The sequence below is a fragment of the Enhydra lutris genome, unplaced genomic scaffold (genome assembly GCF_002288905.1).
Source record: "Enhydra lutris kenyoni isolate GAN:26980312 unplaced genomic scaffold, ASM228890v2 scaffoldscaffold51, whole genome shotgun sequence".
In the NCBI taxonomy this organism is placed as follows: Eukaryota; Metazoa; Chordata; class Mammalia; order Carnivora; family Mustelidae; genus Enhydra; species Enhydra lutris.
The window spans coordinates 9511194-9527853 of NW_019154135.1; positions in this window are offsets into that span (position 1 = coordinate 9511194).

Sequence of the window (16660 nt, forward strand, 5' to 3'; positions counted from 1 at the left end):
AAATGTTGATTTAGCTTTTGAAGAAACTGACAAACTGTTCTCCACATTGCTTGTACTGTTTTACATTTCCATGAACAGTGCATGAGTGTCTCAGCTTCTCCACATCCTTGCCAACACATGGTATGGTTAATGCATTAGTCAGGATTCTCCAGAGAAACAGGACCAGTAGGATATGCATATATACGTAAAAGGTGATTAATCTAAGGAATCGGCTCAATGTGTTTATGGAAGATAGCAAATCCAAAATCTGCAGGGTGGGCCCTCATACTGGAGTATCAGGAAGAGCTTATGTTGAAATTCAAGTCCAGAAGCTTTCTGCTTCAGAATTCTCTCCTGCTCAGGAGAGGTCAGTTCCATACAGACTTTCAACTGATTGGATGAGGCCCACCTACATCATGGAAGGCAATTTGCTTTGCTCAAAGCCCACCGATTTAAATGGTAATTTCAGGGGCGCCTGGGTGGCTCAGTCTGTTAAGTGTCTGCCTTCAGTTCATGTTATGATCTCCGGATCCTGGAATCGAGGTCCATGTCATGCTCTCTACTCAGCGGGGAGTCTGCTTCTCCCTTTCCCTCTGCCTTCCTTCTCCCTCTGTTCCTCTGCCCTCCCTCTCTCTCTGCCCTCCCCTCCCATCTTTCTCTCTCTCTCAGATAAATAAATAAAATCTTAAAAAAATAAATAAATGGTAATTTTATCCAAAAACACTCTCACAAAAATGTCCAGAATAATGTTTGATTACTTATCTGGATACCATAACCCAGAAAGTTGACATGTAAAAATCAACCATCTCAGTTAGTTTGTTTATATTTTAGCCATTAAAATAGGTATGTAGCAGTATCACTTTGGTTTTAATTCGACTTTTCATAATAATTAATAATGAGTACTTTTTAAGTGCTCACTTTCACCTATACATGTTCTTTGGTGAAGCATGTGTTCAAATTTTTTGCCTATTTTTAACTGTTTTTTCTTGTTAATAAGTTGGAAAATTATTTAGATGTTCTGGATGTGTCTTTTATCATATAGATGATTTGCAAATATTTCTCCCAGTCTGTGTCTTGTTTCTTCATTTTCTTAACTGTTGCTTTGGAAGAACAGAAATTTTAATTTGATGAAATCTAATTTATTGATTTTTTATTGTTTAGTATATGCATTTAGTGTTGCATTGAAGAGATCTTTCCCTGATCCATGTCACAGAAGTTTGATCCTAGTTTTCATCTAGAAATTCCATAGCTTTAGGCTGTACATTTACGTCTATGACCTATTTCATGTTATTTGCTGTATGTGATTGAAAACATGGCTTAAAGTTCTTATTTCCCCTTTTTTACATATGGTTATCCAGTTATTCCAGTACCATTCATTAAGAAGACTGTCCCTTCTTCACTGTATTGCCTTTGCAGCTTCATCAAAAGTCAGTTGTTGTATGCATGTGTATCTATTCCCGGACTTTTCCCTTCTGTTACTTTGTTCTATTTGTCTGTTACATTGTTCTATTTGTCTGTCTGTTACAATGTTCTATTTGTCTGTTATAGTGTTCTATTTGTTACAGTGTTCTCTTTGTCTGTTACATTGTTCTATTTTTCCTTCTTAGTGCTAATATCATTCTGTCTTGATTATGGTAGGTTTATAACATAACTGGAGTTCAGATAGTTTTATTTTTCCAATTTTGTTCTCTTCCAAAGAACTTTGTTTTTTGTTGTGGTTATTTTAAGTCCATTGGTTTGATATATAAATTCTAGAATTTATATAAAATTAAGAATTAATTTCTACAAAAATGCCTGCTGGGATTTTGACTGGTTATATTTTGAAGCTATTAATCAATCTTACCAATACTGAGTGCCCAAAATTATGAGCACAGTATAGTTCTCCATTTATATAGTATTCTTCAATTTTTGTGTATTTAAGCAATTTTTGGGGGGTGTCAATGTATGAGTCTTATTGACACCCCCCAAAAATTGCTTAAATTTTAAATTTTAAATTTTAAAAAAATTGCTTAAATTTCTTGTGGCATTTGTCCCTAAATATTTCATATTTTTAGATACTATTACAAGTTTTCTAAAAAAGTTTCTAATTCTCCATTGCTATTGTACAGAAATACAGTTGGTTGTTCTAGATCACTCTTGTTTCCTATAACATTGCTTAACTCATTTGGTTCTGGTAGATTTTTTTGTATATTCTCCTATTTTTCCATACATGACCATGTCATTGATGAATAAAAAGGTTTCATTTCTCTCATTCCAACCAGAATACTTTTAATTTTTACATCTTATCTTATTTTACTGACTATTCCTTTAGTTAAAACTTTAATAGAAGTAGTATGAATGGTCATACTTATTCCTTACCCCAGTAAATAACATTCGGTCTTTCAAAAATAGATATGTTATCTGTAGTTTTTTCATAAATGTCCTTTATCAAACTGAGGCTAGTTCTCTCTATTCTCACACTGCAAAGAGAATTTATCAGGAATGGATATCTGTATCTATTGAGATGACATATGGTTTTTCTTTCTTAGTTTGTCAATATGATGAGTTATATTGATTACTTAGCAAATGTTAAAGCAATCCTGTAGTCCTAAGATAAAACCCACTTGGTTACAATGTATTATCCTTTTTATATATTGCTGCATTTGATTTGTTAAAACTAGATTTAGGATTGTTATGTCTATGTTCATGACTGATATTGGCCTATAGTTTTTTTCTAATATCTCTGGTTTTTATAAAAAGGCAATAGTAATGGATGAGTTAGTTGAAAAGTATTCCTTCTTTTAAAATTTGTTTGAAGAGTTAATTGTGGTATTGGTATTATCTCTTCCTTAAATGATTGATAGAATTTACCAGCGAAGCCAGCTGGGCCTATACTGTTTTCTGGGGAGGTTTTTATCTCTACATTTAGTTTTTTAAATAGATACAAGACTATTTAGATTAGATATTTTCTCTTGGCATAAACTTTGATAACTGTGTATGTTTCAAGGATTAGTGAATTTCATCTAAATTGTCAAATTTACTAACATAAGGTTGTTCACAACACTCCCCAATATTCTTTTCTTTTTAATTTAATTTAGTTTTTTCAGTGTTCCAAGATTCATTGTTTATGCACCACACCCAGTGCTCCATGCAGTCTGTGCCCTCCTTAAAACCCACCACCAGGCTCACCCAAACCCCCACCCCTCTCCCTTCCAAAACACTCAGTTTGTTTCTCAGATTCCAGAGTCTCTCATGGTTTCTCTCCTCCTCTGATTTCCCGCAATTCATTTTTCCTTTCCTTCTCCTAATGTCCTCCATGTTATTCCTCATGCTCCACAAGTAAGTGAAACCATATGATAATTGACTCTCTCTGCTTGACTTATTTCACTCAGCATAATCTCTTCCAGTCCTGTCCATGTTGCTACAAAAGTTAGGCATTCTTGGGGCACCTGGGTGGCTCAGTAGGTTAAGCCTCTGCCTTCAGCTCAGGTCATGATCTCAGGGTCCAGGGATCAAGCCCTGCATCAGTCTCTCTGCTCAGCAAGGGCCTGCTTCTCCTTCTCTCTCTGCCTGCCTCTCTGCCTACTTGTGATCTCTGTCTCTGTCAAATAAATAAATAAAATATTTTAAAAGTTTTTAAAAAAACACACACACACACAAAATACAAAATACAAAACAAAACAAAAGCTGGGTATTCTATCAAAATCCTAGAGAAGAACACAGGCAGTAACCTCTTCATTGGCCACATCAACCTCTTTCCAGACAGGTCTCCAAAGGCAAAGGAAACAAAAGCGAAAATGAACTTTTGGGACTTCATCAAGATAAAAAGCTTCTGCACAGCAAAGGAAACAGTCAACAAAACAAAGAGGCAACTCACGGAATGGGAGAAGATATTCACAAATGACACTACAGACAAAGGGCTGATATCCAAGATCTATAAAGAACTTCTCAACTCAACACTCAAAAAACAGATAATCACATCAAAAAAAAAAAAAAAAAAAAAGGGCAGAAGACATGAACAGACACTTCTCCAAAGAAGACACATAAATGGCTAACAGATACATGAAAAAATGTTCATCATCATTAGCCATCAGGGAGATTCAAATTAAAACCCCATAGAGATACCAACTTACACCAGTTAGAATGGCCAAAATTAACAAGACAATAAACAAGTGTTGGAGAGGATGTGGAGAAAGGGGAACCCTCTTAAACTGCTGGTGGGAATGCAAGTTGGTGCAGCCACTTTGGAAACCAGTGTGGAGATTCCCTAAGAAATTAAAAAATGGAGCTTCCCTATGACCCTGCAATTGCACGACTGGGTATTTACCCCAAAGATACTGATGTAGTCAATATTCTTTTAATATCTGTAGAATCTATAGTGATGCCACATAACTCATTTCTCAAATTTATAGTTTGTGTCATCTCTCTCTTCTGTCCAGCTAAAAGTTTAGCAATTTTGTTGATCTCTAAAGCCATCCTTGTATTCACTGATTTTCTCTATTGTTTTTCTATTTCATTTTTTCCACTCAGATACTTATTGTGGCCTCTCTTCTTTTTACTTTGGGTTTATTTTACTACTTCCTAAGGTGGAAGCTGAGGTCATTTATTTTTACTTTTAATATAGTTCTTTAGTGCTATAAATTTCCCACTTAGAGCATCTAAATTTTGTTGTTCTATTTTTTTGTCTCAGTTCAAAATACTTTCTAATTTTACTTTTGATTTCTTTTTTGCCCCAGGTTTTATTTAGAAATGTGTTACATCATTTGCAAGTATTTAGTGGTTTTCCTCTCATTAATTTCCAAGTTAATTTCCTTATGGTCAGAGGACATAAGTTCTGTGACTTAAATCCTTTTAAACTTATCAAAGCTAGTTTTTCTGATCCAGAATATTGTCTATCTTGGTAAATATTTTATGTTCATTTAAAAATACATGTACCCTGCTGTCATTATATAGAATGTTCTATAAAGGTCAGTTAGGCCATTTAATATTCTAAGTCCTTTCAAATTATTTTCCATTTGTTGTACCAATTTTTGAGAGGACCATCAAAATTTCTTTCTGTCATTGTGTATTTGTTTGTATCTCCATGTAGTTATATCAGTGTTTGCTTAATATATTTAGATACTCTGTTATAAGGTCCATGGACTTTTAAGACTATTATGTCCTCTTGATTAACTGAGCCTTTTACTGACCTGTAATGACCTGTTTTTATCCCTGTAAGTATTTTTGCTTGGAAGTTTACTTTGTCCAATGTTGATATAGTCATGTAACTCCTTCCTACCTTCCTTCCTTCCTTCTTTTAGTGTTAGCATCATATTACTTTTCCCATCTTTTTATTTTTAACTGGTCTCTTTATCTACATTTGAAGTGGAGTTCTTATAGCAAGATACTTCTGAGCCACAATATGTGGTTTATTTTCCAACATCAATTCTCCAACTCCAATTTTCAATTTCAATTTAGTGTCATAATTCACTTCTACTCTGACACTAACTACCCGAGTTAGCATCAGACCCCCTAGGTTCAAAGATTTGCTCTATAATACTGCCTCATTTTGGATGTTGGTCACAAGTACCAGGTCCCTAGGTGACCCATCCTTCTGTCCAATGTGGCTGCAAGTTTAAGGGTTCCCACAAACTTCTCCTCGCTCAAGGTTTGAAAATTTGGTAGACTCACAGAACTCAGGAAAATGCTACACTTTTTATTACAACTTGTTATAAAGGATGTGAATGAGCAGCCAGATGAAGAGGTACATAAGGCAAGGTCCCAAGGTGCCTTGATGTCTGTTTCCCCATAGAGTTGGAATACGCCACCCTCCTGACACATGGTTGTGTCCTCCAACTAAGAAGCTTCTAAACCCTATTGTTTAGGGGTTTTTATGGAGGTTTCATTACATATGCATGATTTCTTAAATCATTGGTCATTGGTTATTGAACTCAATCTGCAGCCCCCTTCTCTCCCCAGAGGATAGGGGCTGGGGCTGAAAGTTCCAACCCTCAAATCATGGCTTGGTCTTTCTGACCATCAGTTCCCATCTCAGAGCTATCTAGGAGCCAGCCAAGAGATGTCTCATTCAGAGAAACTTAGGTATGGGTGAAAGGATTGTTATGAGTAACAGTAGATGCTCCCACCATTCTTGTTACTCAGGAAATTCCAAGGGTTTTTTGGTTTGGGTTTTTCCCCCCCAGGGTTTTAAGGAGATCTGTGCTAGTATCTGAGACAGAAACCAAATATATATTTCCTGTTTAACATAGAAACAAATAGTCAGATTTTGCTTTCTTATCTGATCTGTAGTATCTTCTTTTTTTTTTTTTTTTTCTTGACTTCTTCGGCATTAATGATAATATTATGTAACATTTTTAAGATTTGTTATCTCTTTTTTTCACTTATTAGCTATAACTTTCTTTTGTTGTTTTAGTGTTTCCTTTGGGGTTTAAAATACATGTGTTGATCACAATCTACCTTTCAGGGATATCATGCCCCTTTCCATATAGTATAAAGTTCTATTAGTACACTTCCATCCTCCCTCCCATCATTTTTCCAATTCTTATCGTGTATTAGTTTTACACATTCAATTAACCTTGCACTACACTGTTATTGTTTTTGCTTAAACAGTCAACTATCTTTTCAAGGTAATGAATGATAAGAAAAAATGTTTTTAGGTATAACTGACAAAATTATAAGATATCTAAAATGTGCATCATACTGATTTGATATCCATATACAAAAAATCTTATGTATTTAGTTTCCATTTCCATCACTTTTCATTCATTTGTGCAAATCTGTATTCCTTACGGCATTAACTTCATTGCGCCTGAAGAAATTCCCTTAACATTTCTCATAGTGCATGTCTGCTGGTGACGAAATCTTTTAGTTTTCATGTTTGAAAAAGATATTACTTTGGCTTAGTTTTTCATAGATATTTTCATTTGGGAAAGAAGTCTGGGTTCATCGACTTTTTTTTTCTTTCCATATGTCCATACATCATCATCTTTTTTCCACAGTTTCTGATGAGAAAGTGCTCATAGTCTATATGTGTGTTACTCCAAACAAATGTCTTTTATCCTCTCAACAGTTTTTATTTTTCTTTTTAATATTGGTTTTAATATGTCTTGATTTGGCTTTCTTCATGTTTCTGGCGCTTGGCTTTCCTTGGACTTCTTGGATCTGTGGATTTATTATGTTCATCATAATTGGAAAAACTTCAGGTATTATTTATTCAGATAATTTTTTCTGTCTCAACTTCCTTGCCTATTTCTCAGGACTCCAGTGACACATATGTTATGCTTCCTAAGGGTTTCCCACAACTCACTGCATTTACTTTCTTCACTCTCTTTTGATATTTCTTTCTGTGTTTCATTTTGAATAGTTGCTATCATTCTGTATTTCAATTCACTAAAATTGTCCTCTGCAGTGTTTGCTCTGCCATTGACCTTAAGTGCTATATTGCTATCTCTTTAGTTTTTGAGCATTTTTTGTATTTTCCATGTTCCTACTTAATGTTCCAGCATATAGAATACAGAATATTGGGGCACCTGGGTGGCTCAGTGGATTAAGCCTCTGCCTTCGGCTCAGGTCATGATCTCATGATCTCAGGGTCCTGGGATTGAGCCCTACGTCGGGCTCTCTGCTCAGCGGGGAGCCTGCTTCCCCCTCTCTCTCTGCCTGCCTCTTTGCCTACTTGTGATCTCTCTCTTTCTCTGTCAAATAAATAAAATAAAATCTTAAAAAAGAAGAATACAGAATATTTAATATCCTTGTCTGTTGATTCTAGTATCTGTGTCCATTATAGGTTAGTTTTGGTTTGGTTTTGTTTTTAGAGAGGGAGAGAGAGAGAGGGAAGGGGGAGAGGGAAAGGGAGAGAGAGAATCTTAGGCAGACTCCACACCTGGCGTAGAGCCTGATGTGGGGTTCAATCTCATGACCCTGAGATCATGACCTGAGCTGAAATCAAGAGTCAGATGCTTAACCCACTGAGCCACCCAGGTACCCCTTTCTGGGTTAGTTTTGATTTGTTGATTTATATCCTTATCATGAAATACCATTAAGTTACTTGAAAATTGTTGGGTTTTTTTTTTCGGATCTTTCTTTTCAGATTGGTCAGATGGAATTAGAATAGCACTCAGGCTAGCAGGAATTATTTTCTGCGGCCTAGGCAAGATGCTTGGCTTGATTTATCTAATTCCCTGTGGATGCTGAGGTTTCCAGTCTGAGAGAACCAGTGCAGTTCCCTGACCTGTGTGAGTTGCTGGGTGCTGCTCTCTCCCACCTCTACGCAGTCCTTTCCCCAAACTCAGGTAGTTTTCCCACTTCAGCACTCAGCTGAGTACTCCAGTGGGACCCTTTGCACATTTGGAATTCTCTCTCTCTGGAGCTTTCCATTCTTTGGCAGCCAGAAATCAGCAACTCTGCTCTTTGGTCTTCCCTTATTCTCCCTCAGTTTCCTTTTCTCAGGTGTCCTCTGAGCTCTACCCAAATCCTTTTCCATGCGTGGGGCCTGGAAATGTTCCCAGGGCAGTAAGAAACTGCCTACCGAGACTGTAAGACCCACCTGGCTCATCACCCGTCTTTCATGGATCACTATCCTTCATTGCCTCATTGCCAATGTCTTGGAAAGGAATGTTTCATCTATTTTGCCTTGGTTTTGGTCATTCCGAGCAGGAGGGCAAATCCAATCTCTGTTTCTCCATCTTGGAAGGAAATGCAAGTCCCAGATATATTGTGACAAACAACAACAACGTAAGCAAGGGTTTGAGGGGAAAACTGAATGATTGAAACCTGAATGAACTCTCCAAAATCCCAGGACTGAGAGGTTCCGGAGCTCAGCGACTCCTGACCTGGTTGTTCAGCCTCAGCAAAGAGAATCAGAGGAAGCTGCAAAAGCAGAGGCAGCTGTCAGAGAATTAGGAGGTTTATAGCCTGTGCCTTCCTTTATCTTTGTGCTTCCTTCCCCATCCCTGCCTCAACCACTTGTCCCAGCGTCAGCCTATGAACAGTCTGTAACGGAACCTTAGAAAGCCTTTCTTTCCCCAGCTCTCATCTCAATGACTCTCGCTCAGTCCCAGAGCTTAAGGGGCTTTCCCAGTGATTTGTTCATTCAAAAATGATGATGACCTGATGTACAATGCAAGTGGTGGGACAGAAGAGCTTATGGGTTCTGCCTCCTAGGAAACTCAGCAGCCTTGGCCAGGTCCAAGGCCTCCCACTCATGAAAGATGGTGATAATGGGAGAGTGGAGTAGCGCCCGGATGGGCCGGTCTGCATCAATAACTGGTTATTTTTCATCAATAACTGGAGTAGCGCTGGCCGGTCTGCATCAATAACTGGTTATTTCACTTGTGTAAGGCCAGCTCCCTGAACTGGGACCTTTCTATGGCAGGACCCAAGAACCCACTTTTCTGCCCTCAAGTCTCTTGCTCAATCAGGCCTGGACTGAATAGGAACAGACACTTGAAGTTAATGAAGATTAAGGAAGAGCAGAAATAGCCTCATTGGTCCTGCTGTCAGAATCGAAAACCTGGACTTCACTCATGATACTGTTAAAAAGTCAACTCAGACTCTCTGCGCCTCCATTCCTGTTACAGTAAAGCAGGTACGTGGAGATCAACAGCAGGTAATGTTGGCCTTACTCGTGGGGGTACTTTTATGTGCTTCATGGTCAGACTGACCTCTGCATAGAGCCGTTGCACAATAACCACATCTTCTGAGGCTGCATCTGTGGATATCTGAATGGACACCATGTGAGGGACATGCCTCCTTTCAACCAGAAGTTTAACAGGCATCTGCCCTGTCACTAGAGCCTGGAGGTCTGCAGGGTCATCAGCGTGAGTCCCATTTCACTAACTGTTCTCCACCACGGAGTGGAGGGAGTTGTCCGGACCAACACTGTGTTTTCGCATGGAACCCCTGGTTAGTGACACCAGGGGATGGCTATTCTCAACAATGCTCAAATCCTACCTTCATTTTGAATAAAACCCAAGCTTTCTCATGCCTTTTTATTGTCAATCAGTGTTCTCAGATCATTAAGACTGTTAATTTTTGGCACAGATTGTAATTAAGAGGCTTAATTACATCTGCGTGGAGTAAGGGGCCTCAGCAGGGCCCAAGGCAGAGAATCACCCAGGGAGCTTGTTAAAAATGCAAATTCCATGGCTCCTTGCCAGGGTGTCCTAATTGTGGATCTGGGTGGGATTCAAGAATTGTATATTTGTTCCACATGTAAATCTACAGGTAATTCTAGTGCATGTACCAGTGTTAGCACATTGAGAAACACTTGTCTAATCCAAACAAGCAGGATTTGAGGGCAGATGAGATGGGTGTGGTGGAAGTCAACTGGGCAGCTCCCTGTCAGGGGCCTGAGGCAAGCCTGTCGAAGGGGATAAGGACCCAATGAGTCAGTGGCTTAAAAGTGCCGTATGCTTCCTAATGCACTTTGTAAACTCCCTACCAAAGCCATGCTTGATGGAGCCTTTCTGTGAACCCAACACCAACTGCTAAGTGCCCCCTTTATCCTACCATCATCTTTACACGTGAGGTCAGTGTCACCACCCTGTGGCACAGAAGGCGAGGCTTACGGAGGATACATAGTCTCTCATGGCGACATTGCTGGTCTGTTGCTAGGGAGATAAGTCACTGTAGCCATCGGGGTCTCCAGAGAAACAGAACCAGTAGGGTGTGTCTGTGTGTTTATTTATTTTAAGAAATCAACTCACGTGGTTACAGAGGCGGAGAAGTTTAGATTCAGGAGGTGGAGTGATGTGTTTCCAGTCCAAGTACAAAGGCCTGAGAAGCAGGAGAGCTAGTGGGATAACTTCTATGCAGAGTCTGAGTCCAAAGGCAGGAGAACACCTATGTCCCAGCTTGAAGACAGTGAGGCAGAAAGAAGGGTCTCTCATGCGGCCTTTTATTTCAGACAGTCCCTGCTGCAGTGGGGAGGGCGCTCTGCCTTACTCAGTCTACCAATTCCAGGGTTTATCTCATCCAGGAACGCCCTCACGGATGCACCCAGAATGATGTTTCATGAACTATCTGGGCACCCCATAGCCCAGTCAAGTTGACATAAAACTAGCCGTCACTGTTGCTGAATAGAATCCTCATTGTTCAGCATCTCCTAACTGAGGGCCCCAGAGTCATTTCGCAAGCTGCTGCTTTCCCTGTCTCCATGGATCTCTGCTGCTTGTGGATTGGGCTCACGCTGGAGGAGACAGAGATGGAGGGGACGAGAATTGTGCAGAGGCTAGACCCTCATTCTCACCACCATGGAGCCCTTCTTGCCACCCCCTCGTGTTCTGTAGTGCAGACATGCTTTTGTCTTCACGTGTTGCCCTGGTAACTCCAGAGGCCAGATCCCCTGGCGGAGGTCCAGCAGCTTGGGGGAAGGGCAGGAACTATACATTCAGATCTCAGTCCATACCTCCTGCTCCTCAGGAAGGGAAGAGATCCCGGGACTGCTCTCAGAATGATACGCTGTGTGAACAGGAGACAAAGAAGGAAGCAGGTGACCGCCAAGGTTCACTGCTACCATTGTTGATAAGATTACAGGTGTACAGGATATTTGCATGTGGTTGCCATATCTGATGCTCACAAAAATTAATGCAGTGCGCCTTATGGACTGCCTTCTGCAGACGAAGAAAGTGAGCAGAAGGAGAGTAACTGACAGAGCCAGCAAACAGTAAAACTCAAACACGGATTTGGGTCTTCCACACCTCACGTCCTGGACCCTTCTGCAGAGCCCATGACTCACTGCAGGACAGTGTTCCCAAGGTAGGGTTGGACCGGGGAGATGTATTTCTCAGGACTCAGCAACTCTGGATTGAACTGCATGAGAAATCCACACGACAATGGGAACTATGTGTTTGATCTTGAGGTAATACTGCTCAACAGGCAGAGAATGAAGCCTGAACTTAGCCAGTGTTGGAAATGAGGTGGTTTGGGGATGACGGCACTGTGATGCTCAGGTGGGAAGCTCTGCTTGCTGGTGACCCTCCATCCACATGAGGAGCTTCACCACCACCAGTGCTGAGGGGCCCAGCAGCTCGCTGGGGATGCTGGGGTCCCAGTGCTGGCCAGGCCAGACCATACACCAGGCATGGGCACTGTAGGTCCCCTTGTGGTAATGAGGACCAGAAGACCCCAGGGAGTAGGAAATAGCCCACCAGCTGCAGACCGTGGGCTGTCATCATGAACAGTTGGTTCTCTGGATCTCAAGGAAAATGCAAAGTGAAACACCAGTGAGGTAATATCGTCATCTTTAAAATTATCTAAGGCAACAAAAAAATTAATAATTATACTGAAGGAAGTGTTGGGCTGTGGTCACCCTCTCATGTAGCTACTGGTGAAAGTAGGAATGATTATAGTGCTCCTACTGGACAATTTGAGAATATATTTCAACCCTAAAAATGGGCATACTTATCATGTAGTATTTCTTATTCTCAGAACTCAGTATCGGTGAAGAAATAAAAGCACGTATGAAAAAATGTTCAGCGACAGGGAATTGGTAAAATAAATTATGGCTTATCTCAACAGAAGCAACATCTGCAGCCATCGTTAGTAGTGTTATTGAAATATGTTTATTTAGATATTTATTTAGACGAAAAGACATTAAAAATATGAAGTGAAAAAGAAAATTAGCAATCATATATTATTTTACAATCTGATCCCAAGCAAAATATTGTCCTCAGTAAATTTGTTGAAACCACTTGACAATAGCTAAGCAAGACGATCATATCGGTGAGAGCTTTAGGTCCTATTTGCTGACAACGTCCCTGCAGAAGGTCCTTCCCAGTCACTCACAGGACAAAGGGATACCTTCCCTGGTGGCCAGGTTCCAGGATACTATTCAGGATCTGAATCTAGACCCAGACTCCGCCATACCCACCAGTCTTTCCTGCTCTTCTTTCTTTGCTTTCACCTCACATTCCGCTCTGACAATGGGTGGGTTGAAGGCCAGCCCAGAGAGACCCACATGAATGGAAAGTTCCAGTCTTGTCAACCATGGCCATGAAATAGATTGTAGTCACCAGCCAACCCAGTGAAATAATCTACCCTTGATGGATTCAGCTTGCCTGGATTTTCTTTACAATGTGGCTATGGTGTCAGTAAACGGAGTACCATATTTTATCATGACATTGGGCAGCCATAAGAGTGCTGGAGGTAAAATCCCATAAATATCTGAACATATGTGCACTGGGAGGAATGAGTAATTCATTCTGTCAGCTGGGTAACATTTAAGTCCCTCCTCCTAATCCCTACTTGGCTGAACAATTGCACTACTAATTACATAGTACTAAAGAAAATATGAACATAATCAAGGAGTGATATCACAATTGATTATTCTTCAAATTTTCTCTTTGTCTCCAAAGAACATGTTTATTACCGTGTGGGACACTGGAATAAAGTATAGAGTGTCTCGATTATTATAATATGCAAAAAGTAAGGGTGGGTATATACATGTCACTAGCATGTCTGGATTCCTTTCAAAAACTCTTTGATCTCAGCAGGGTTCGGAGCCTGAAGCTTTAGGAATACTTGTCAGCAAGCACAGGGAGCCGTGGTGGAGGGGGAGACACACTTGATATTTCCTTACCTCAAAGTATGTAGAACTCTTAGCCAACTCGCATTAATCAAATACTTGTCAATGTCGTTGCCTTCAAGACCAGGTGGAAATGAATTTCAGATTTCTAATTACATCTCTCAATTTTGGCATCCTTCGCTGTGGCTTGTTGAATTGCTAAGATTGAGTAGTAGAGTCCCCTGGTTTTCCACCTGCTCTCGGATAGATTAACTAATGTTGTGGACCGTGGTGTTTCTCCTAAGAGTCAGTGATGAAGGCTGAAAGCCCGGGTGGCTGGATATTGGAAAGTGGTCTCTGTGTTGCTGATGTCTGGGCAAAAGACCGTCCTGCTTGCTTCCATTCTAAAGACAGGGTTGAACTGACAATACACATTCCTGTGAAGAAAACACTTCTGTCCTATTTTTAGAAATTTGTTCAATCATTTCTTTATTTAGTTTTTCACTGTTGTTTTAAAAACATCCATTGCAGTGTCCCTATTTTGTTCTCCTTGGCTTGTATGTTGTCCTCTTTCTACCACTAACACCCTTTTCCCCTTCAAGACATCACCAGTCTTCTACCTGAAGTGCTCCTGGCCAGGCGGTGAGCCCTGAACTGTCCCCTCACCACAGAAGGCTATATGTGCCCTAGCTGGCCCATCAGAGAGCCTGGTCCCTGGACCAGCTGTGGCTTAAGCCCTTGTGACCATGGTTATTCATAAGTCTCTCTGCCAATTGAGTTCAATTTTAGGAAGGAGATTGGCAGACATTTTCTGTAAAGGGCTTTATGGGATCTGTTGTGATGACTCAATGCTGTCCTGTGTCAAGAAAGTCATAGACAATTCATAAGCCAATGGACATTGCTGTGTTCCAATAAAACTTTCTTTATAAAAGCAGGTGGTGGGGTGGGTTTGGCTCATGGCTATAGTTTGCCAATCCTGATTTTAAGGTATTTACTTTCAAAGTATGTTCTGAAGAAATTCCTTAGTTAGGTGAAAGAGTGAGAGGTAGTATTTCCTACCCAACTCACTTCTTAGGGAATCAGAAAAATCCTTTTACTCTGTTTAAATATTGAGGATCCATTTAGAACTTTATGTGAAAATGACCTTCTTCAGTTGATAACATTTTTTTAAAGATTTTATTTATTTATTTGATAGAGAGAGATCAGTAGGCAGAGAGGCAGGCAGAGAGAGATGGAGAAGCAGGCTCATTGCTTGCAGAGCAGAGAGCCCAATGTGGGGCTTGATCCCAGGACCCTGGGATCATGACCTGAGCCGAAGGCAGAGGCTTAACCCACTGAGCCACCCAGGTGCCCCCAGTTGATAACATTTTTAAAAATCAGTGATAAGGTAATAAATGGTGTGAATTATTAATGATCTAACTTTAATTCTAGTCTGAGAGGGAAAGAGTCACATTTGAAGCCTCCTCGAGTCAGGTACCATTTTGGGTCACATACAACATTTCATGTATTCCTCAGAGAATCACATCACATCATGACATGTCCCTACTGTCAGCTTTGTGTCAACCCTTATTATCATGGTCCAAAGGCATCCTTTGAAATTTTTAGTTAGTCTTTACTGAATATTGTAAAGTAAGTGATAAGCTAGGGTAACCAAGCAGAACAAATATTAATATATGTGCTTCTTAATATCCCTATTGTTGAAGAAGAAAAGAAAAGAAGATTATCTTATGGGGAGAAATGGAGACAATTACTTGTATTGTGAACAGTTTTTCACGTGCATGGATCAGAACCTTTGCACACTGCTGGTGGAATTGTTATATGGTATGGCTACTATGGAAAACAGTATGGTGGGTCCTCAAAAATATTAGGAATAAAATAACCATAGGATTCACTCATCCCACTTCTGGGTATGTATCCGAAATAAATGAAATCAGGGTCTTGAAGAGATATTTGTACATCCATGTTCAGAACAGCAATATTCACAATAGCCAGATGTATAAGCTACCCCAGTGTCCGTTGATGAATGAAGGGATAAGCAGAGTGTGGCAGGTACATACAATGGAGTGGATTCACCTTAAAAAGGAAACAAATTCTGACACATGTTACAACATGGATGAACCTTGAAAACATTATGATAATGAAACAAGCCAGTTGCAGAAAGACAAATACTGTATCATTCCACATCTGCGAGATAGGAAATAGAATGGTGCTTGCCAGGGACCAGAGACAGGTGATGAGGAGTTATTATTTAATGGGTGCAGATTTTAACTGAGAAGAAGAAAGCATTCTGGAGTTTTTATGGTGGGGATGGTTGCACAACAAGGTGAAGATACTTAACGCCACTGAAATGTACACGTAAACATGGTTAAAATGGTAAATGTCATGTTATCTATGCTTTACCATAATTAAAAACAAAAACAAAAACATGACATAATTTCAATGAAAATTTTTCTAAGTATAATTAAATGAAGTAGCTTATAGTGATACCGGTGCTCACCTCCATTTTACCTTCTGAGCTCCTAGCTGGGAGCCCCCTCTCGGGATCTTAATTTTCTTACTTTACAGTTGGCATGATTGGAATAACTACGGAAAGGAATTGTATCATCTTAGACTGGGAGGGCCAGGGATGGTAGAAAATGAAAGGAGGCTTGGAATCCCCAGCTCTGATGGGGAGGAGCTGTCTGGAAGATGCATCCACCACAAACAAGGCCAGAAAGGGAAGGATGAACTTGGCCTAAGCTGAGGTCCCAGAAGGGGGACTCCAGAGCCCCAGAGAATCACTGCTGGGAAGCAAGACCAGGTATCTTCAGCCCTCTGAGTGGAGTGTCAGCAGCAGGGTATAGTGTCCTGTGACTGCCATGACAAAATATCACAAACAGGGGGGCTTAAATCAACAGAGACTTCCGGAGGCCAGAAGTCCAAAATCAAGGTGACGGCAGGAGTGCCTGCGAAGATCCAGAGGCAAGCCTTTCCGGGTCTTGTCTGGCTTCTGGTGGCCCTAGGGGCTTCTCTGTCTAGGGCTGCAGGACTCCAGTCTCACTTTCTGTCTTCACACAGATGTCTCTGCATCTCAAATGTCCCCCTGCCTTTCTCAGATGAGGACGTCTATCACTGGATTTAGGAACCTTTCTAAACGATACCATATTGAGATCCTTAACTTAGTTATACCCCCAGAAATTTTTTCCAAAGAAGATTACA